The sequence below is a fragment of the Macrotis lagotis genome, chromosome 3 (assembly GCF_037893015.1).
Source record: "Macrotis lagotis isolate mMagLag1 chromosome 3, bilby.v1.9.chrom.fasta, whole genome shotgun sequence".
Lineage (NCBI taxonomy): Eukaryota > Metazoa > Chordata > Mammalia > Peramelemorphia > Peramelidae > Macrotis > Macrotis lagotis.
Window position 1 is genome coordinate 141,434,827 of NC_133660.1, and position 22,928 is coordinate 141,457,754.

The 22,928-nt window shown below is 34.0% G+C and overlaps 2 pseudogenes; both read left to right on the forward strand.

The window, feature by feature from the left end:
* Nucleotides 1-270: 270 nt before the first annotated feature.
* Nucleotides 271-2,047, forward strand: LOC141519218 (cyclic AMP-dependent transcription factor ATF-6 beta pseudogene; annotated as a pseudogene).
* Nucleotides 2,048-11,951: 9,904 nt separating this feature from the next.
* Nucleotides 11,952-12,594, forward strand: LOC141519219 (PRELI domain-containing protein 1, mitochondrial pseudogene; annotated as a pseudogene).
* Nucleotides 12,595-22,928: the final 10,334 nt, after the last annotated feature.

Consider the following 22,928-nt stretch of genomic DNA (forward strand, 5'->3'; position numbering starts at 1 on the left):
ATTGCTGTTAGTCTGAGGTCTCAAGCATTGTTTGTGATTTCAACACCCCATGAAATATTTTTCCCTAGAAGAATATTGACAGAAAAAAGAAATGCTCTTTTCATTTTTTCTATTTTTCCAATATGTAGTAGGCACAGGAATAATGCTTGAATTATATCCCTTAGGTAACTGCTTCTAAATGAGTTTAAATGCTAAGATTCTATAAGGGTGTTGGACTAGGCTGACCCATTGTGAATGTCAGAGGGCAAATAATCAAAGTAAAACAGCAAGATGTGTGATCCTTTACACCAAGTACTTGGTGTGAAGATAAAATCTCCTAGCCCTCCACAGTGCCTCCTGGGGAATGTTTTGAAACCTCCATTTGGAGCTGTCCAGACTAGTGTGGGCCTCACCCCAAATGATCCCTCAGATATACAGACCATGAAAGAACCTATCTCTCTTTTTCCTCTCTTATCTCAGAGACCTCATTGGTCTCCACAGAATCCCCCAGTAAGCTCCTTGTAGAAGAGGAGTTGCTAGGAGTCAAAACAGAATCACCAGCCCCTCAACTTTACCTTCTAGGAGATCTCCAGATTTCCCCATTTGGACCAGTTCAGATTAATGTGGGTCCATCCCTTGATGGTTCCACAGGAAAGACCCCCCACTCCACTGGAAGCCACCACTGCAACCAAAACCTTTTATGGTGACAAATATCCCACTGCTTAGCCGAAATTCACCTCCCAGACCCACAGTCCTATTGAAGCTGCTAGGTCAGCCCCTACTTGTTCTGTCTGGGTCTTCCCTAGTCCTTTTACAGGGTCCTGTTCAAGTACAGCCACCCATGGGGGGAGGGGTAAGTTCATTCCACCCATCCCTTGAAGAGGAAAAACATTGTTCCAGCTCCTATGCCTGGGACTCCATGCCCTCCAGACATGGATGCAAAGCTGCTGAAGCATCAGCAATGAATGATCAAGAACTGTGAGTCAACCTGTCATTCTGGGCCAAAGAAGAAAGAATATCTCCAAGGACTGGACACCTGGCTCCAAGTGGTACTCGAAAACAACCAGCAATTCTGCCTTGAGAATGCACCTCTCCAAAGAAGGCTGGAGGGGTTGTTGGCAGAGAACAGTGAATTAAAGTTTGGATATGGAAACGGGAAGATCATCTGTGTCATGGTCTTCCTCCTCTTCATTGCCTTCAACTTTGGACCTGTCAACATCAATGAATCATTTCCAGTCCCAGCCTTACCTCATGTGGGCAAGGAAGAGTCTTGGCTCCAGAGGCACCTCCTGGAATTCTCAGAGCAAGGAGTAGTTCCTGTGGAGGACACCCAGAGAACACCACTTGACCATAAGAAATCACAGTCCAACCACATTTCCAAAAACCACAACTTTTCCCAAAGGACCCAAAGAGCTGTTGCTGAGAGACTTAGACTAGTTCTTCATTTCCTCTGATTGTCATCACTTCAACCAAACTGAGTCTCTCTCTGGCTTGCAGATGAACTTAATGGCTGGGTCCAGTGACACCAGTGTGGAAGAAAAAAGAGTCCTCGGTCTGGGAAGGTTAGAGAAAAACAGAAGTCTCACCAATGGAAGAAACCACCTTGAGTCTGGTCAGTCCCTCCTCGGCCCTCTGGCCCTCCTGAAAAAAACTGTGAGTCAGTTGTAGCTGTATCACCATCCCAGATGTCTACAGCTAGAATTACCAGATGACATTGACTGCTGGGAAGGCATATTGTATGCTGTCTCCTTCTGAACGGATCACTTGTTGCTCCTAGCAATCAGCCACAAGACTTTGCGCCCAAAAATGTCTTTGGTGATGCCAGCCATGACTTCCAATGAGATCCTATCAGGATGGGGCAGTACAGGGATATGAGGTGATGGTGCAGATCAAATATGAGGTCATGGACACCAGATTCATCCACATCAAGAGCTCCACAGTGCTCACTTCGCTTCGAAAGCAGCCCCCTCCTCCTGCTGGCAATGTTTCAAGCAACCTCTTACCTTCTCCAGCACCCAGCTTTTCTAGGCAATCTCCTCATCATCCCTTCTACCTCAGTCACCCCTAACAACTTTGACTTGAACTTACTTTAAGCTGAGAATGTAGTGGAATGTGTCTTCTCTTTGTCTAATCCAGCATTTGGCATGAATAAGGCACGTATTTAGGGGAGGGACTATTCCCTCTACCTAGTTCCCTTTTTTGTACAGAAGATTCTGCTCTTCCCTGATCCCCCAGTCTCTGCTTCTTTTTTGGAGGGAGAGATATGGGTAAACTCCATTTTTTTGAGGGATCATGCACATATCCCTTATTCTGCTATTTCTTTAATATTAGAGGTTAAGGGGTAGTTGGGAAACTAGTCCCCAAGTGGGAAGAAATTTTTTACATTTTGTGGGGAGCTTTTTGGGGGGAAAAGGGGAGAGGGGATAAATGGGATGTGACTAAAGTTTGTGTGTTTTTTTAAATATTGAATAAATGAGTGAGAGGGAGTGGAGAAAAAAAGGTGTGTGATCCTGAATAATTCTCCTAACCCTGCTTTCCTTAGTTTCCTCAACTGTGAAAGGGGGTTATAATAGCTTTTTACATCCAGGGTTTTAGTGTGGGCAAAATGGGTGCTTAATAACTTTTCATTCCACTCCCATCACACCATTTCTTCACTTATAGTTCTCTGTATTTATTAAGAATATAAATTCTTTCTGAATTTATTGTATAATTAAGTAATGATATAAAGCTTATTAATTTTACTTTAGAAATTCCTAATAGATAATTAATAATCTAAGATAGTAAGTTATAAACTTGATAGATTGTTAGATTTGGAAGATGAGTTCAAATTCAGTCTCAATTATTTATTGTTGTGTGACACTGAGCAAATCTCTCTGCTTCTTTTTTTTTAAATGGAGATAATAATGGTACCACCCTAAGTATGGTTATAGATTGATGAAATATAATATGAAAGTGATTTGAAAGCTTTATAACACTATACAAATTTTAGCCAATATTAAAAATTGTCCTAGCATTGTTTTGTGTATATATACAGTAATAACTAAAAATTCTTATGCTTATGGTTTAGATAGCAGTTTGTACTTACAGTTTGTAAGATGAGTGTTTGATAGTATGTTTATTAAGGCCATTGATGGGACTTTGAGAAAGAGAACTACAACTCAAGATTCAAATAACAGATACTGTATTTCCCCAATTTTGAGGCCCAAGATTTAAAAAAAATATGTTACATAAAATTATTGAACTCAAGTTTTCTTCATCATAAAATTCATATAACTCCTCATCACTGTCCAAAACTCACATCCATTAGCTCATGCTCATCTGTGTTGGACACTGAACCCCTGTCTTAGCATAGTCTCTGCCTGCTGTCACGCCTGTGCCCTAGTCTGTGGCTGACTACAAGCTTTCCCTGGGAAAGTCTGGTGCATCAGCAGTTCTTATGGCCTTATGCTAACCTATCTTTATGGACACAGGAATTCCAATTGCTGTTTGTGCTTCAACCCATCTCTTAGTTACCTCTCCAAATCAGGTCATTTAGTTAATTTACCCCTCTTGGTGTTTTCAGTCAGGTTGGATTATTGCATTATTCTCTCAGTTGGAGGACCAAACTGACTTCAGTAGTATGATTTCTACTCACTTTTGCAAGCTGGATCACTTTGAACTTGAATTCAGCATTGTATGAAAATCTTTGCTGACCCATTTCTGGGCAGAATGTGGCAAAATGTAACAATATATGGGTAACAAATGTGAAACAATGAGTGTAAAGACAAGCATGAATAAATGTGAAATGCAATTTAAAAAATAATCGATAACCACAGTATAAGACACTCTCAGTTTATAAACACCAAATTTAAAAAAAATGGTGTGACTTACACATGGGGTAATACAGTGCATTTGCAAAATCCTAAACAGGATATTTGATCTAGGAACTGATTCATTTTTCTCCTTTATGAAAAAGGAGGGCACTAACATTTTACCAACCTTTTATACACAATTTCTGGGTGAAACACTGTAAATTGTTTATGAGATTATTGGACCTAAATAAATAAATAAATAAAAAGTATCTGGGGTGGCTAGGTGGCACAGTGGATAAAGCACTGACCCTGGAGTCAGGAGTTCCTAGGTTCAAATCCAGTCTCTAACACTTAATAATTACCTAGCTGTGTGGCCTTGGACAAGCCACTTAACCCCATTTGCCTTACAAAAACCTAAAAAAATAAAAAAAGAGATTATTGGAATTTTTGCTATTATGAATTCTCAGAAGCAATTCAATTTGGGCATCATCATTCAACTACAAGATAGAATGACAGAAGTAAATAGATTTATTATTTTTCTCTAAATGTGTCCATAATTCATAGAAATATAAAAAGTTGATTTTTTCCCCTTGAATAGTCATCTATATAACAAATTTAATTGAATGTTGGACTTGGAGTTAGGCAAAGCTAAATTCAAATGCAGCATCAGACATTTAAGAGTTAGGTGAAGTTCAGGAAAACAGAGAAGTCAATCATGTCTTTCAGTCACCTTAACTGTAAAATAAAGATAATAGCTTCTAAGTCCTATACCATAGAAGTAATAATATTAGTACTAGTACTGGTATTCATAGTCATAATAGTAGTTAGTGATAGTCAAAATATGTTAAATTAAAGTTACTGATGGGACTTTGAGAAACAGAACTACAACTCAACCTTCAAAGAACAACTGAACAAAAGGAATATATAAATATACATATATATGTGTGTATATATATATATATATATATATATATATATATATATATATATATACTTAGAAAGCCAGAGAGAGAGAGAGAGAGAGAGAGAGAGAGAGAGAGAGAGAGATCGTGTCTTGAACTTAAATACAAGTAGTAAATACATTCTCAATAGGATGCAACATGAGTTTCTGTGACAATGGGTTACCCATTTATTCTTTTCCAATCTGATCTTCACTAAAGTAAAAAGATATCCCACCATAATGAAATTATGTACTCTTACAACCAGTAAACCTTGGATTCCAGTTCTGCCCATGAATTCTGAGACTGACACACCACCCCAATATTTGTTGATTGTATAACACTCTGTAGTTCACTTAAAATTTCTCAGTCTTAATTTCATCCTAAGTATAATAGAGCTCCTCTGTTCAAGGAGTCCAGTGATATAAGAAATGTATTTTCAAATTGTTAAAAATGTCAGTAATGATTTCTGGATTTTTATTAAATTGACTTTATAATTTTTATCATTTAAATTATAAAGATTCCTAAAGCTTGAAGAAGGAAAATGTTTTCAAAGCATACTTCATTTCACAAATTTAGGACACCAAAATTGCCTTAGGCAGTTAAAGGATGTGTCTGAATAAAGAAACAGTATTCTCCAATTTGTCCAGCGTGTAAAAATGTACTGTCATCTGTTTCTGTTTTACTTTTCTTCGTTTTTGAAACTGACATTGATGATTAATTTTCAAATGACATTTTAACATTAATTATTAATAGACAAAAGGCAGTATAATATGATACAGATGCCAGTTTATTCTCCAAAAGGAATGATGTTGACATCAATCTAGTAGAGCAAATAGGTTTTGAATAATGCTAAGATTTTATAACCATTTTATCTCTTCTAATCTATAAGAAATAGGGAAGAAAGCAAAGTATTTAGATCACATTGCTAATTTATCCTAATGAATTACATTTCAGTTCATATCTGAACTGCAAGACCTTGAGTAAATTTCTTAACCATTTTCCTTCAGTTGCTTCATCTATAAAATAGGGTTGATAGCAAGTGCATCCAAAACTATTGTGAGCATCAAATGAGATACTGGTAGCTGAAAAAAAATTCCCATATTTGACACAATTGATGGTACTCTGCTTCCTATACTTTCCCACCTATCTGCCAAAATGAAAAAAAAAATCCTTATCTTTTCTTCACAGACAAACTTACTTCAGTTAATCTGATATGTTATATGATTATGGTATTCTTGTGTATAAACTGCAATGTTGCCTCTGCTACTTTTAATTTTAGAAATTAGACCCTTATAAGAACTCTTAACTGTGAAAATTGTTTCCTAGTTTTCAGTTTTCCTTCTAATCTTGCCAGCAATGGTTTTGGTAATGCAAACCCTTTTTAATTGAATGTAGTCAAAATCATCTATTTTACACTTTATAATGTACTCTATTTCTTGTTTGATCATGAATTTGTTACCTTTCCATAGATCCGATGGATAAAATATTTCTTGATCTATTAATTCTGGGCCATCCCACCTTAAGTTATCTTAGGGCCTTCTTCAAGGATTTTAGCTAGAATTTTAAACAAATTCAATACTCAAATAAAATAGTCAATTTTTTATCTTAGTTATGTTTAGTAAATGTTACAAAAAGCCATGGTACTTTAAACTTCTTAGAACCAACATCATCAAATTGACAGGTGACAGCACGAAGCAAGAAAGCAAAAACAAACTAACAAAACTACAGCATAACAAGCTAAATGTAAGTGCATATTGACTAGTCTACATCATACAGATGGAATGTATCCCATAGAAAGATTGAAATTCCATGGTCCTGTACTTTGTTAATGGTGTCACCCTTTCTGTTTAAATTTATTTTGATCTTAAGTTGGTATATGGCATAACATAATATAGGCAAAAATTTTCACAGTTTCTGATAAAGAACTCATTTTTATACTTTATAGTAAACTGAGTTGAATTTATAAGAATACAAGTTATTACCCCAACTCATAAATGGTCAAAGGATATGAAAAAATAGTTATCAGATGAAGAAATTCTAGTTATCAATAGTCATATAAAATGCTCCAAATAATTACTGATTAGAGAAATATAAATTAAGGCTATTCTGAGGTACTCACATTTATCAGATTGGCTAAAATGAGAAAAATGAATATTATTGATTTAGAGAAAGTGTGGAAATAGTATGGGCAAGTAATATAGTGTTCTGAAGTTTTGAACTCATCAAGCCATTCTGGGGAGCAATTTGTAAATATGTCCAAAGGGTAACAATGCTTTCCATAACCTATGAATACTAATATAAGATCTATATCCCAAGGAGATCAAAAAAAAAAAAAGGAAAGATTCACACGTTCAAGAACATTTGTAGCCACTACTTCTCTAGACCAAAAAAAAAGTGGAAAAGGAGGGAAAATTCATTCTGTGTGGGTGATTCTTGGTTGTAATTCTACTTATTTTTTTGCACTGTAGAATACCATAACCCAAGTTCTATGATCCTTTACTATTTAAGTTAATAAATCTTATGTCATGCTGATAGTGACTCCAGAATAATTGTATTCTTTCTCATACTTGTAATTTTTTCTCCTCAACTTGGAAGGTCTGAAATTTGTTCAAAATAGTTCTAAGTGATTTCATTTTAGGAGCTCATTCAAGAGGTTTTTTTTTTTTTTTGGAGGTACCAGAATAACATGATTTCATAAAATATTTAATTAATACCCTAAGATAAGCAAATGTAATTGGAGATAATCACATGTGATGGAAATACAAATTCTTCCTTATCTTACTTTCACACATGGCTCTGAGATAGAGCCAGTCCCTGCAACCAGTTCAAAATATTTCAGTTCTGGAGACATCACGAAGAGTGTGCCAAATGGCAACCCATTATGAGAGAAGAATGATGCCTATAAAGGGATTCAGTAATTGATGGGACACAAAGTTCAGTGCTTCTTTGGTTTTAAAAAAAAGTAGCATCTCCAAAAGTACCAGAATATGTACAAATGATCAGGTCCTCTGCTCATTTTCCATAATATTCTCAAGTGTGGGGAATTTTCAAAATTCAACTCAGATTTATAGCTACGCTTGCTGGGGCTTATCCAGCATCTTTAGTCCAAGTCTTCCAACCATCAGGAGACTGGCACCGGAAATTAAGCCTGCTGGCATGAATTTTCCAGAGTTGTAGAATCTCATTCCCATGATGCCAGACCAAGTTCCCGATGCAGCTAGGGAAACCCAAATGTTCTTGGGATCCTGAGATATCTGATAAGCACTCAGGCTTGCCAAACCACCAAAAAGAAGACCAGCAGCCGGGGATGGAACACTTCCTGCTTTTGCATAGACAATTATTCCACCAGAAGCGACCAATGCTGCATAACCAAAGCCAATCCAATCTAGAGCCATCCTGGGCCGGGCGCGGGCCGAGCTGGGGGTCTGCTACGGAACGCTTCTGGGGGAGCGGGCATTCCCGGCGGGTCCTGGGAGGGTGCAGGCAGGTCTGGGGGGCCGGGGGGAGCGCCTGCTGCAAAGCCGTTCCCACGGTGCCAGCGCGGGAAGGGGCACGGGAAATTGCGTGGTCACATCTCAAGAGGTTTTTAATGAATGTTTTCAATTTCTATTTTATTTCTAGATTTTAGGAGATTGGGACAACATTCCTTGTTAATAACTTGAAATATGATGTTTAGTCTCCTTTTTGACTATGATTTACAGGCAGTCTAATGATTTTTAAATTATCTTTCTTTTATCATTTTCAGGTCATCTTCCAATGAGATCATTGGCATTTTCTTCTTTTTTTAAAATTTTTTTCCCTTGATATTTAATGGTTTTCTTTCATTGCACTTTTGTAATTCTAATATTGTATTTAAGGAATTCTTCTCTTCATTGGATATTTGAGTCTCTCTTATCTTTTAAGCAAATTCTTTTACCTTTAAAATATTTTCCTTAATATTTTGGGACTCTCCCTATTGTTTCTTTCTTACATCATTTTCATTTTTGCTCATTTTTTCCATCTAAATCATTTATTTTATTTTTAAAATTCTTTTTGTTCTTCCAAGGTCTTAGATTAATTCACCTTTTTTGAGGCTTTGCATGAAGCTTCTTTGATTTCATTATATTTTTCTGAGCTTTTGTTTTGATCTTCCCTGTCACCATAGTTAAATTCAGGGGTTAAGGATTTGTTTTTGTTTTATCATTTCCATCCAAAGAGACTTAAATGAACAATGTAAAAGACAGTTGCATTCAGTGCCAGCAAAGAGTCTCCTAAGATTTCCTTTTTGTAAGTTTTCTAGCCTCTGCCAAATTCTCTGGAGTGAGCTACTGATACTGCTTATACAGTTCACCCATGTTTTGCTGTTGATTTCCCACATTGACTTCAGTGAGACAAATCTTTCTTGCCAACATTCTAAATCATTTCACCTAATTTTAAGGTATTATTTTAACACTGTTAGGAGGAGAATTAAAAAGAGTTCAGACAAATCCCTGCTTTTATTCCACTATTTTAGTTCTTCTGCCCAATTTAGTAACTTTTCATTTGTTATATTTGTATACCCAGAGTTTAATGCAGAGTTTACCATACAGTATAACATAAAATTTCCAATAATGAATCAATGCACAGTGCTTATCCAGTAGCATATATTTATTCAAAATGTATAGATTAAGTACAACATTAATAAGTTGAAAGAATGAGAAGCATAATCCATAAATTTGTTTTCCAAAAATTTCCACCTCATATTTATAAAAAATAGGGAAGGGAAGCTAGGTGGTGGAGTGGATAGAGCACTGGTCCTAGAGTCAGGAGTACCTGAGTTCAAATGTGACATCAGACACTTAATAATTAACTATCTGTGTGGCATTGGGCAAGCCACTTAACCACATTTGTCTTGGAAAAAAAGAATAGGGAGAACTTTAGTGTTTAAATCCCAACATACATCATTTCATTTAGCTGTGCCATAATTTCTTTGACGTAAGCTCAAAAGTCATTATCACTTTTCCCATTTTCTTTTTTAAAAAAAATTCAAGTGGGGGCAGCTAGGTGGCACAGTGGATAGAGCACCGGCCCTGAAGTCAGGAGTACCTGAGTTCAAATGTGGCCTCAGACACTTAATAATTACCTACCTGTGTGGGCTTGGGCAAGCCACTTAACTCCATTTGCCTTGCAAAAACCTAAAAAAAAGAAATCAAATGATAAATGAAGGAATGAAGTCCAAAAGTTTCTGACGTACTTAAGTAATAATTTTAACGATTAGTGGATTCCAGAGAAGAACCAAGGTCTTTGGATTCTTAGGCAGACTATATGTAGTTGCCATTTTTCATAAATGGTATATTTCAATCACTCTTTAATTAGAAGTTATAATTCAAGTGCCAACTTGAATACTTGAAACTTCTAAGATGACTGGATTTTTCATGCACTAAAATTCTCATTTGTATAAAAAGAAAATAGTGATATTGCTACTTGTTATAACATGCATCATTTACTACTAGACATAGTTTACATAAACATATGTTTCATACATATATACATAAATTTATATATACATATGTATGTAAATACATATGTATATATATAAACTTAAACAGGTCTGGAAATGAAAATGTAAGAACTGTGAAGAATGACTTTGCCTTATCAATGCAAAAAAAAAACATATTTATTGCCAATCTTGACATGAATAAATTTGAAGCAAATTTTCTAATAAATGTAGCCAAAGAACTTTTCTATCTTGCCAGTAAAATAATGCTACTTTTAAGTTCTAAATAGCCTCTAACTTGTTTGACTTAACCATGTCATAATATAATATGGAACTGAATTTTACTAAAGAGAATTTAAGAGATCCTTTTTTTAGTGGATTCAGCAAAAACACATTCTACAGTTAATAGTCTATAGTTCTTTATTTTGAAAATTAATTTGATTCTTTTAGCAAACTTAAAAATCACTGACTCCATGTTCCTATTCTTGTCTTAAATACTAGGAAATCAAATATGAAAATCAAAAGTTCCTGCTTCAAAAAGGATTATTTCATTTAAGAACTTGAGACATGTCTGTATTCATATACATAAGTACATACCCATATACATAAATACATATGATACATATTTACTCCCCCCCCACACACACACACCTATACAGACTCAATAACTTGAGGAGGGGAAGAGCAATAACATGTAATGAGATTATGTAATGGAAGTGTAAGAGCTAGCGTACAACTGAGATTTGTATGAGAGACAGATTGAGCAAAAATATGTGAGGAAGAAAAGATGGAATATTGAGTTTATGAAAGATCAAGTTTGGTCAGTAAGAAAGAAGGAAAAAAAAGTAAATGAAATGAAATGGTATTTATTTGCTTGTTTGATTTTGAGGGGCAGTGCCTCTTATGCAAACTTCCATTTCTCTGAATTTCATTTCATGCTATTCTAGAAGATTCAAATTAGTATTAAGTATATTTATTTTTTAGATAACTTACAAGGACAGTTGATCTTTTACTTCCATCTGGTATGAAAGAGAAATGTAATGACAGTGAGCTGCTAAGGAACTGGTGGCAGCTGGCACATAAAGCATCAGATGTCAACTGCTACAAATGGCAACTGTCAGGCAGACCACAACCAGACATATGAACAACTCAAAATGCTGGCTCATTAATTCAAAATTAAGTGAAGAGTGGTAACACTGATGGAATCCCATATGCTATTGTGTTTATGAGATAGAAACTCAAAAGGAGAGAAGGAAAAAATGAACCTAACCCCTATGATATCTGCTTCTTTCTTTTGAACTTGATCACTGGGACCAGTCCTCTCTTAAATATGGCTTCCTTCTCCTTTCTTATGCAATTTATGTCACCAAAATGTTGATAATTATTTAATGCTTTTACCATTACCAAATCTCTCAAATTTCTCCTTTTTTCTAACTAAAACTGTATTTTTAACCTTTCATTGGTTTGTTCCTTCTTTTTTTTTCTGTTTTCCATCCTTTTAAATGAGACATCATACATATTTATCTCTCTCTAACTCAGGGTTTCTCAATTCTGCATGCGTGCATGTGTGCGTGCATGAGAGAGAGAGAGAGAGAGAGAGAGAGAGAGAGTTAACTGATAATTTGGTGAATTTCATGAAAAATATCTCAGAATAATAATTTCAGGAAGATACTCTCATGGCAGCGACTACAAAGAGCACAAGTCAAGCTACCCTTCTCTCCCAAACAGCATTCCATGATGCTGTGAGCCCAAGATACTTCCCTGACTTTGATCCCCACTGGAAGGATGGAGCATTTCCTGGAGCAGAGGGGTTTTGGGGGTTCTTGGTATAAAGTGTTCTCTGCCTTCTGACAAAATTACCCCAAATCCCTATAGTAAACATATGCTGATGAAAGTTATCAATTACTGGGAGGTAACTTCTAACCAGAAGCTGCTGTCCAGATGACTTCTAACAAGGACCATGAGGATGCTCCCTTAGGGGGAGTGTTTCTTTCCCACTGGTCAGAGTACTTTTTTTTGCTATAAATGGAACTCACTTGGTGTATGTCCTCGAGTATTCTGTCCTGGACCCACAGAACCAGACCATGATCACTTTCACCTGGAACATAAACCATACAAGGATGATGTGTTGTAGAGGAAATATGCGTTTACTGTATGAAGCCTGTAAAAAGTGACTGGATGAAATCAGATGGGAAATCTAGTCTCAGCCAGTGCTGTACAAGACTCTTTTGTAGCTAGATTCAAGACTAATGTTATCAAGATCATCAAATGCTTTGTGTATATATTGACCCAAATTCAAGGTGAAACTCCTTCAAAGACACTTCCTGAATCAGCAAAGGAAGCAAAAGAGAAAATGATAGAAATTGTCCTGACAACTACTGGGAAAGTCAAAGTCCTGGTCAACAAGGCAGTCACCAAGAAAGAGTAGTAACAACAGTAATACATTGTTTAAAGGAATCACCTTACTACTTCTGATGCAAAGGAAGGTCCTATTGCCCTCTCAGAATTAGACTCAGTATTAGACTGGACCATATTATCCCCAACCAGAGTAAGGCTGTCAGCCTCTTGGCATGGTCTGGCATTGATATGGGAGTACCAGCCCCTGATCTAGCTATGAGGTCAATATAAACCCACATAAAATTCTGATCTTGTCTCCTTTCTCACCAATTGTCCAAGTTGTAATGTATCAGTAAAAATAAATTTTCAATCCTGTCAATGTTTATGTTTATATTTTTATGTAAACATATAAAATATGTTTTGAAATAGAAAAGAAGGCAGATAGACATATAGATAGATGATAGATAGATATAGCTAAATAGAGAGATAGATAAATTAAAAAAAATAAATCCTTAGACCCTAAGAGAAAAAAAAAATGCTAGGATTTAGGTGGTGGAAAATCAAAACAGTTGAAACTTTCCACTTTTAGTCTGTTACTTTTACCTAACTGTGTGACCATTAAAAAGGTAGATGGAATGGTATAGAGAATGGACTTAGTATTAAGGATAAATGGGTTTAAATCATGTCTCAGAGATTTATTACCTCAGTTATCCTAAAAATGGCATATAAACTTTCTTCCTCATTTTTGTCAAATAAAAAGATTAATTATAGCATCCTCAAGTCAAGATCACATGAGGTAGAAAAAACATAACTTTAAACTTTAATCCAATAAAACTTAAAGTGTTCTATAAATATTATAAATTATGTAATTTTCTATAACATAAGTGATTTGGTGAAAGATATGTTTGATGACAATTATTAAAATCTTGTCATAGCATAGGTTTTGTTTTAATCCGAGATTCATAATGATCAGGAAATAGATAACAGGAAATCTAAGTGTGTGTGTGTGTGTGTGTGTGTGTGTGTGTGTGTGTGTGTGTGTGTTGCATGATTCTATATGTGTCATAAAATTAGAAATGGTGGAGGAAATTAGGTGACATATTTTTTCAAGTTCCTCCAATTTAAAGATAAGGAAATTGAGGTTCAAAGTTGTTAAATTACTTATCCAAATTTATACAGGAGCATACATGTCTTTTGTCAGGACAAAAATTCATATTTAGCTTCTTAAATATGAAATCTAAGACTTAAATATATAATCTAAAGCTAATAATTAGAAGTTATTTCAATTATGTTTTAGAGATTCTAAAAATATCTGAAGGGAAGTTAGGACAGAAAATTTATACTTTTGCCAAATTGACACATTTCTATAAATGAGTGATATGTTATAAAACACCAGAATCTTAATAAAATATTAACTTTCCTAAATAATAATTTGTTTTATATTGTGTTAAGTAAATAATTTGAAAGTCAACAGATTTCTACTTATCCACATTATCCACAAAACTTCCTTTTATCTTTCATGTCTTTTAGGATCCAGGAATAATGTGTTTTCCCTTCCTGATATTTATTCAGCAGAATATGAAAAGACTAATGCTTTCAACCATAACTTAAATCATAATTCATTTTGGGTATACATTCTTTTTAACATTCTCTTTTCATTTACACCTAGGAGACTCCATTGCTTCCACTGAAATTTAATTCTTGTCACTCTGGTTTCAAATGTCATTTGTTACCCATTAGACTATGGAGTATATGAGGTATTCTTTGCCTTGCCTGTCAGACATACAGTGCTGCGAATTTATTGCACATTGTACGTGCCTTTCCAGGATTTTATAGTTTAGTTCTGTGGGATTACATTCATCAAAGATCTTACAGAAATAGGCAAATCACTGCTCCATTCGAGTTTTTTTGACCTTGTGCACCTAAATTTATAAATCTTTCACAAGGGATGAATTACTTGAGTTCACTGAGTTAAAATTGTTCTTTTCCAGTTTCCTTTCCTCTTGCAATAGTTATTTTAGTATTGACATTCAAGAAATCAAGGACTGCTTGTAGTTGTAATTCTCACATGGGCTTCCTAGTATGCTATTTGATCAGGAGGACTTTGTCAAGTCAAAGAAAAAGAGACTGATTCTAGAGACTCACAACCTGTAAAGTACTGAATTAGTTATAAAACAACTAGACTGCAACATATCAGAACTTGACAGTACAGTTCTCTGCACCCACCATATAAAATCTGTCCAGATAAACAGTGGTTGAATCTTAATTGTAGTAAAGAATGTCGTGCAATGGAAAATCCTCTGGACTTGAAGTTAGGAGATAAACTTCTGTGCTATCAGATTGATGCCTCAAGTCTTAAAATTCTGTGGACTACTCACTTTTTCCAGGCAAACCCTAAAGCAAAAGAGGCAGGTGAAATTGGCCAAAAGATTCCAAGACAAAAGAATTAAATTAAAAGCCCAAGGTAGAAATGAGAGACCAACAAAATAAGTTGAGAATTATTGCTGAAGATCTCAAATCCTTCCAAAAGCCTCTCACAATACCACCCTACAATATGCTTCCATGCTCCTAACAGGAATATAAGTAGAATTATTGGATTCAAGTTTACTCTTTAGAGAGAAATTATGATTATAAAGATTCTCTCATCAAATCACAATTCCCAAATTTCCTCTACTCCAAAACAAGAAGTTGTTATTGATACTTCCTAGCAACTTAAAAATTAAGAATATATGTAGGCTGAAAGTTTACTTAAAATCCTTAGATTTAAGTGTTAGGTTACAAAAGCTCCAGACAGGGTAGCTTGGTGGTGCAATGGATAGAGCACTAGCCCTGGAGTCAGTAGGGACTGAGTTCCAATCCAGTTTCAGACACTAAAAATTACATAGCTATGTGATCTTGGGCAAGTCACTAAAGCCAACTGACTTGCCAAAACAAAAAAAATTCATGTCAACAGATCCAACCTTCCTGGAGAGTAATATGGCATTATGCCCAAAGAACAATAAGTACACTTTGACTCAGAAATTACCATTCTAGATCTATGTCCAGAAGAAATTATAAAAAAGGGAAAAGTCCTGCATATTACAAAATATTCCTTGCCATTCTGTTTTTAGTGGAAAGAACTGGAACTTAAGGGGATACTTATCAATTGGGGAATGACTAAACAAGTCATGGTGCATGAATACTATAGAATGCTATTGTTTTATAAGAAACCATGAATGGTTGGACTCTAGAGAAGCATGGAATGACTTACAGGATCTGATGCTGAGCAAAGGGAGTAGAACCAAAAGAACAATGTACAATCTTATGTACAATCAATAATAACATTGTGAGATGAACAATCTTGATGGAAGCAGGTTCTCTCAGCAGTCCACAGAGCTAGGATAATTGTATTAGACTGGACCATATTATTCCCAACCAGAGTAAGAAAAAGAAAACAAAACACACACACACACACACACACACACACACACACACACACACAAACAACCTTCAGAATCTGATGAATACTGTATAAAAAGTATCTCTTCTGTATCTCTTTCCTGTATTCCTTATTACTCTTAGAGAAAGTTACTAATATGTAAATATATTTAGAAAAATATGTATGTACAATATTAACTTGACTTTTTACCACTGAGGAAATGGGGGTGGAAAGGGATGTTTGAAGGTAATTTTGTAACTTAAAATATATATGTGCATATGGATGAAAATAAATAATTCTAAAAAAAATTTAAAATAGCAAAAAAGAAAAGCAAAAGGCTACAAAGACTGTAACAACCTAAGTGTGCTCCATGATTCCTATCCAAGAAACATTTAACAGATTCAGTCTAGCAAAGAGAAATAAATAAGTGTGTCAAGAGAGGAATGTGGACAAAGACCATTGTGGACAAGTGAACAAAGACTGAAGGAAACGAAAGTGTAACCCATCAGAATCAGTCCTGTCTCTCAAAGTATTCATCACAGGGACCTAGATCAATACTCCATAAGAGGTAGTCACATGGTTCCAATGTCATTAAAAATAACAGGTCACATGTTTTCAGCTGCACTTAAAGAAAACAGTTTGAAAGTGATGTGAGGGAAAAAATGAAGAACAAGAAGTAGTAGAAGTATAGTAGTAGTAGTAGTAGTAGTAGTAGTAGTAGTAGGAGGAGGAGGAGGAGGAGGAGGAGGAGGAGGAGGAGGAGGAGGAGAAGAAGGAGAAGAAGAAGACCAAAAAGAAGAAGTAGGAGGAGGAGAAGGAAGAGGGGAGGAAGAAGAAGAAGGAGAATGACAAGGATAAGGAGGAAATGGAGAATGAGGAGAAGGAAAGAAGAGAAGGAGAAGGAGAAGGAGAAAGAGGAGAAGGAGGAGAGGGAGGAGAAGAAGAAGGAGAAGGAGGAGAAGGTGAAGGAGATGTCTCAAGTCAATTCAAGGAATTCTTAGGGAATTAGTTTCTGCATATTTGAAAAAAATGAATTCTACCTAGGTTCAAATTATTCATTTGAACATTCAATATATTAGTTTTAATGTAAAAAATCACTTCCCAACTCTAGAAAGACTGATTTTATATATATATATATATATATATATATATATATATATTTGCTATTAGCTTTGGAATTTTTAAACATTCATTTATTCACGTGTGTGATGGTGGTCAAGGACTAAACAATTTAAAAGAGATTGAGAGGACTATGGAAACTCTTAACAATGTACTCAATAGTATTTAAAATATATTTTCAAAAGTATTTTCAAAAGAAATCAAAATATTATTGGAAGAGTATTTTTGTATATCTAATCTTTTCACATAGCCTGCTAAGGATATTTGAGTGCTCTTCAGAAAGTTTCAGGAGTTCCATAAAGACAAAATATTTTTTATTATTTGTATTATAGTTATTTTTTATTATTATTAAAATACACATTTAAAAATCAATAATTATTTCTAGATATATCCTATATACACAAAACTCATTATATAGAATAATTGTAAAAACATAAAGCAATCCTGAAATTAGAAAGTATCAAAATTTGATGATCTGCTCATTTATATGTTACTTGAGAGACTGTATGTTTATTACTTTAAAAAAACGTTAAACATATCTGCTTGCAGTGCAAAATTTGTAAAAGTTATATGTTGATACGTATCACCTTGTAATTCATGTCACTTAAATTAATACCCATGTTTCATTTTTTATATTAAATTTGTATTATTTGAATATGTTGTAAAAGATGTATGTCTGTTGTCACCTCACTATATCTCTATATAATATTTCATGTTTATGAGTATACATGATTATCATAAAATTCAAGTTCGAATTGTATGCGTCAATGAAATACTTTTCATTCCTGTACTCACCAACTTAATTTAAACCTCTCTTGCTGGGATTATTGAAATACGATGCCAAAGGATCTTTCTAATTCAAATCTCTTTATTATTTTTTCTTGTTATTTTATTTTAGTTTATTGGTCTTTGCAAGGCAATAGGTTTAAGTGACTCGCCTAAGGTCATGCAGCTAGGAAAACATTAAGTTTCTGAGCTCAGATTTGAACTCATTTCCTCTTGATGCCAGGACTGGTGCACTATGCACTATGCGACCCCGCTACCCCAAATCTCTATATTCTTCTGGATATCCTTCATACATTAAACATTTTATTTGTAAAACATATATTTGGTAATGTCATTAATGGCATTTCCCTGTACAATAAATTACAATTATTATCTAAGATCCCCTCCAAAAAAAACCTCAAAACATTAATTTACCATTTAAAGATTGTCAAAAACTGACTGCTATACCTTGCTAAATTTATTATGCATTATTTCCTTAAAGTCACTTATAGTGTAATGTAAGAAGCAATCTTATTCCCCACTAACAAATTCATTGTCTCTCTATACAATTTGCAGGGGCTTGATGCCCATGCAACCATCTTCATCACAGTGAACCCTTAAAATTCCTATGGAGCTTTAAAGTTCCATTCATGGGTCAACTCATACTTGAGACTTTTCTTGATTCCCCTAGCTTTACGCAATTTTCTGCTAAATTATTATTGTTGAGTTATTTCACTTGTGTCCAATTCTTTGGAACCCCATTTGGGCTTTTCTTTCCTAAGGTGCTAAAAGAGTTTGTCATTTCCTTCTCAAGATCATATTAGAAATGTGGCACCATGATCACAAAGCTCAAAAGTATCTGAGGCCAGATACTAACTAAAGAAGATGAACTTTCCTAACTCCTGGACCTACACACTATCCATTGCACCACTTACTTGTCTTATGTAATACATGTATGTATATAGGTAATATACATACATATATATATATATATTTGTTGATGTACATATATATGTGGTTTCATTTTCTTAAATTGCTTCACTTTAATTTTGAAATAAAACAGCTTTATAACAGTAAAATTTAAAACTGCAAATCTACTATGCAAATTTGTTAATCCTTTCAAATATATGAAATATTTTAAAATAATTTTCCATTTTTTATAATACATATGTATATATTTTTACATTCTTTTATTTTTATATTTGTATTTACAAATTATTTCCCTGACTATAGATAAGGCAAAAGAAAACTGAATGAAAAATATGCTTCAATCTGACACCAGAGTTTCTCAGTTCTCTCTCTAGTAGGGGATAATGTTATTCCTCATGGATTCTTCACAGTTGACTTTGATCATTGTACTGCTTATTGTACCTTTGTTATTCTCAATTGATTATTCTTACTTTTATAGTGTGAAGAGTTCTCCCATTTTAACTCACTTTATTTTGCATCAGTTTTTATGTCTACCCAAGAGTTCCTGAAATCAATTATGCATATCATGTAATAGAATCACAATCATATCCCACAAACGATTTAATCATTCCCTAATTGATTGCTGTCCCTTCAAATTCAAATTCTTTGCTAACACAAAACGAGCTGCTATGCATGGGTTTGTACATATAGGTCCTTTATTCTTTCTCTTGAGCTCTTTGGAAGAAAGATCTAGTAAGCTAAATACAAAGTAAAAGAGAATGCAAAGATTTAGAGGCCTATATATGTAGAATTCCAAATTATTCTCTTTAAATAATTGAATAACTTTACAATTTCACCAAAAGAGAATAAGTGAACATAGTTTTCCACATTCAGTCAAGCATTTGTAATATTAGTCAATCTGTTCAGTGGAAAACTCCACCTCAGAGATTTTATTTAGATTTAGTGTGGCTATATTTAAAATTTTGAAATATCCTGCTCTCCCTCCCTCCATATTCATTCTGCATTATGTATAGTCACTATTTCTTGTGCATTCATTTCTGTGCCACATCTGACTATTTGAGACATATTTTAGAGTGTTCTTGAAAAGATACTAAAGAAGTTTGCTATTTTGTTATCCAATTGATTTTACAAATAAGGAAATTGAGACACAGTTAAATGATTTCCCTAGGCTCATGCACTATGTGTTAGGGACAAGATGATATTTTAGAAAGGGTGGTCTACTTCACTAATCCATATATTCTGCAACCTAATTTCCTCAATTTAAAGAAGAAAATTTAAAAAGAAACTACTTAATCATTTTAAGAACACTCGACTTATTAGTATGCATTCTAAATATTCCAGATGAATGGATATGATTCATATTATTTTGCTACTTTTTGTTTTTGAGATGATTATTAATGGTTAGAGTATTACTAGCCCCATATTTGGCAAAATATCATCAAGATCATGTGCTATTGCTATTCCATCTAGTCATAACACATGATCTTGATGATATTTTGCCAAAATTCCCTTGCTAATATTTTAAGTTTTGCATCAGTATTCTTAAGGAAAATTAGTTTGTATCTTTCTTTCTCTAGTTTTGCTCTCCTTTGTATATGTATTGAAATCATAAAGGAAATTTGTTAGAACTCATCTTTACTATCTTTTCAAATAATTTACATAGAATCTGAATTGCTATTCAAATGTTTCCTAGAATTTACTTGAAAAATTTTTGTTGAAGATTTTTTTCCTTAGGATATTTATATTTTTTAAACTTTTGTTATATCCCACAAGTTTTTTATAAAGATAAACAATGGAGGCATCCTAAATTATTACATTTTTCTAAGATAAGGCTGTTTAAGATTACTATGTCCTTGGGACAGTTAGGTGGTGCAGAGGATATAACAGTGACTCTGGAGTCAGGAGGACATGAGTTCAAATCCAACCTCAGACACCTAACAATTGCCTAAATGTGTGACAATGTGAAAGTTACTTAATCCCACTGACTTAAATTTAAAAAAAATTACTGTGATATTTTATGTTAATTTGGGCAGTTTTTCTTTGCATTTATACATTTTTGTTACTTAATCACTTTTATTGGCATATAATTGTGCAAAATAGCACATAAGAATTACTTTATTTTCATCTTCATTATTCATATATTCATGCTTTTCAATTTTTTAACTGGTAATTTTTTTCAATCTTTTAAATGAAAGTAATGCATGTGTTATCTATTTCCTTGCTTTACAAATAAAAGCAGATATTTTTTCTTTATTATTTCAAAATTTCAAATTTTCACTTTTAATTCAACATTGGTTTTCTTGATTTTCATTTTGGTATTTACTTAAGGATTTTTATTTATTTTCTTATCTTTTTTTAAATTTACTATGAAATCAATTTATCTACTTTTTACTTTTCTCATTGATGCATGTGTTTAGAGAGAAATAGTATATCCTTAATAATACTTTGCTTATATCCCACAAGTTTTGAAATGTTGTTTCATTGTTATCATCTCTTTAATGAAATTATTTCTTATTTATATGATTTCCTAATTGATTCAACCATACATTAGCTTTTGCTTAATTACTTTATAATTTTTTTTTAATTTTTGTGTTCATATGATCTGAAATATTTCTGTTTTCCTGCATTTGTCTTAGAGTTTCATGCACCAATACATAGTCAATACTGGTAAAGAAGTAACCAATACCTGAGTGGTGGGAAACAAAATCATCTTTTCTATTCTCATTTAATTTTATCCAGAGGTTGGTAGTTTGATTGCTATCTTTGATAACAAATAAGAAGAAAATAGCAGAGAATAGTTACTGTGCATCTAACCGTGGGTGATCAGATCAATATGATCTCTCAATTATCAGTTACAGGTCAGGCACAATTAATCCATGTGAACAGCTAATGTGGTTACTCTAAACTTAGTTACTTAATACTAAACTTGATGTTTCCTTTCAGCTGCATCAATTCCACCTTGCTCATAGAGTACAGCAACCTCTCTGATGAGGCACACCATGATTTCTTGTGCTCTTAAGAACAATCAGTTCCACAGTTCTTAAGAGAAACCTTGATGGTATACCTTTCTCATTTCCTCTGATCCTTCCGTGAAAACTTGTCCTATGTGAGTTCTTTATAAAAATAGTTTTGTTCTTTTTTTTTTTGGCTAACATTTGGCTGGCATTAAAAAACAAGGCCAGTCCATCAGAGTTATCCTCTCTGTAGTAAATTTTGTACCATAGTTCTAGAAAGGACCTCAGTGTCTGGTAATTTTTCTGCCCAAGTGATCCTCAGTATTTTCCTAAGACAATTTAATTGGATGTAATTCATTTTCCTGGCATAGTGCTGGTAGACTGTTCAGGTTTCACAGTTTTACAGAAAAGAAATCAACACAATGATTCTGTATACCTTCAGTCTAGTAGTCAATCCATTGCTTCTTTTCTCCCACACTTTCTATTGTAGTCTTCCATAAACTGAGCTAGCTCTGGAAATACATGTGACTACTTCATTTTCAAAGTGAATGTCCCTGCCAAGTTGAGTGAACATATTTACTGTATTCAAAACTTCTCCATTTGCTGCAATCAATAGTTCCACATATTGATGCTGAGGTATTGACTGATGGAGCATATTATTTTCTTGTTGATTGTGAGAACAAAGTTAACCTAAGCAGCAGAGAATCAATCTCTATTTCATTGCATCTCAGTTTTGAAAGCTACTTTGACTACACATTAATCTGTGAACAGAAAATCATGAACCAACCTTCCCTATTTTGATGTTGGCATTGCAGTCTTTTCAAACTGGAGAATTTAAGGACATTATAGTAGCAAAAGAGATGGAGGATGGAGTATTCATCCTCAGTGAAGGTGGTTGATATCATACTTGAAAACATCATGCTAAAAATCATGAAACCTAGGACACAGCCCTGTTTCACTCTACTGGTGAACAGAAAATCTTGAGAATAACATCCAGGATCCAGAACCTGGGCAAGCATGCCATCATGAAATTGATGTAAAGTACTAATGGGTACTAAAATTTTGGGTAACTAAAATTTTACATAATTTTTCATAAAACTTCAAAGGCCTTGGTGAGTTCCACAGAGGTTTTTTTTTTGTTTTGTTTGTTTTTTTTTTACAGAGGCTTGTTCTGTTCTTGGCATTTTTTGAGAATTATTGGGCAGAAAAAATCATATTGCCTTTTCTATGATCCTATCT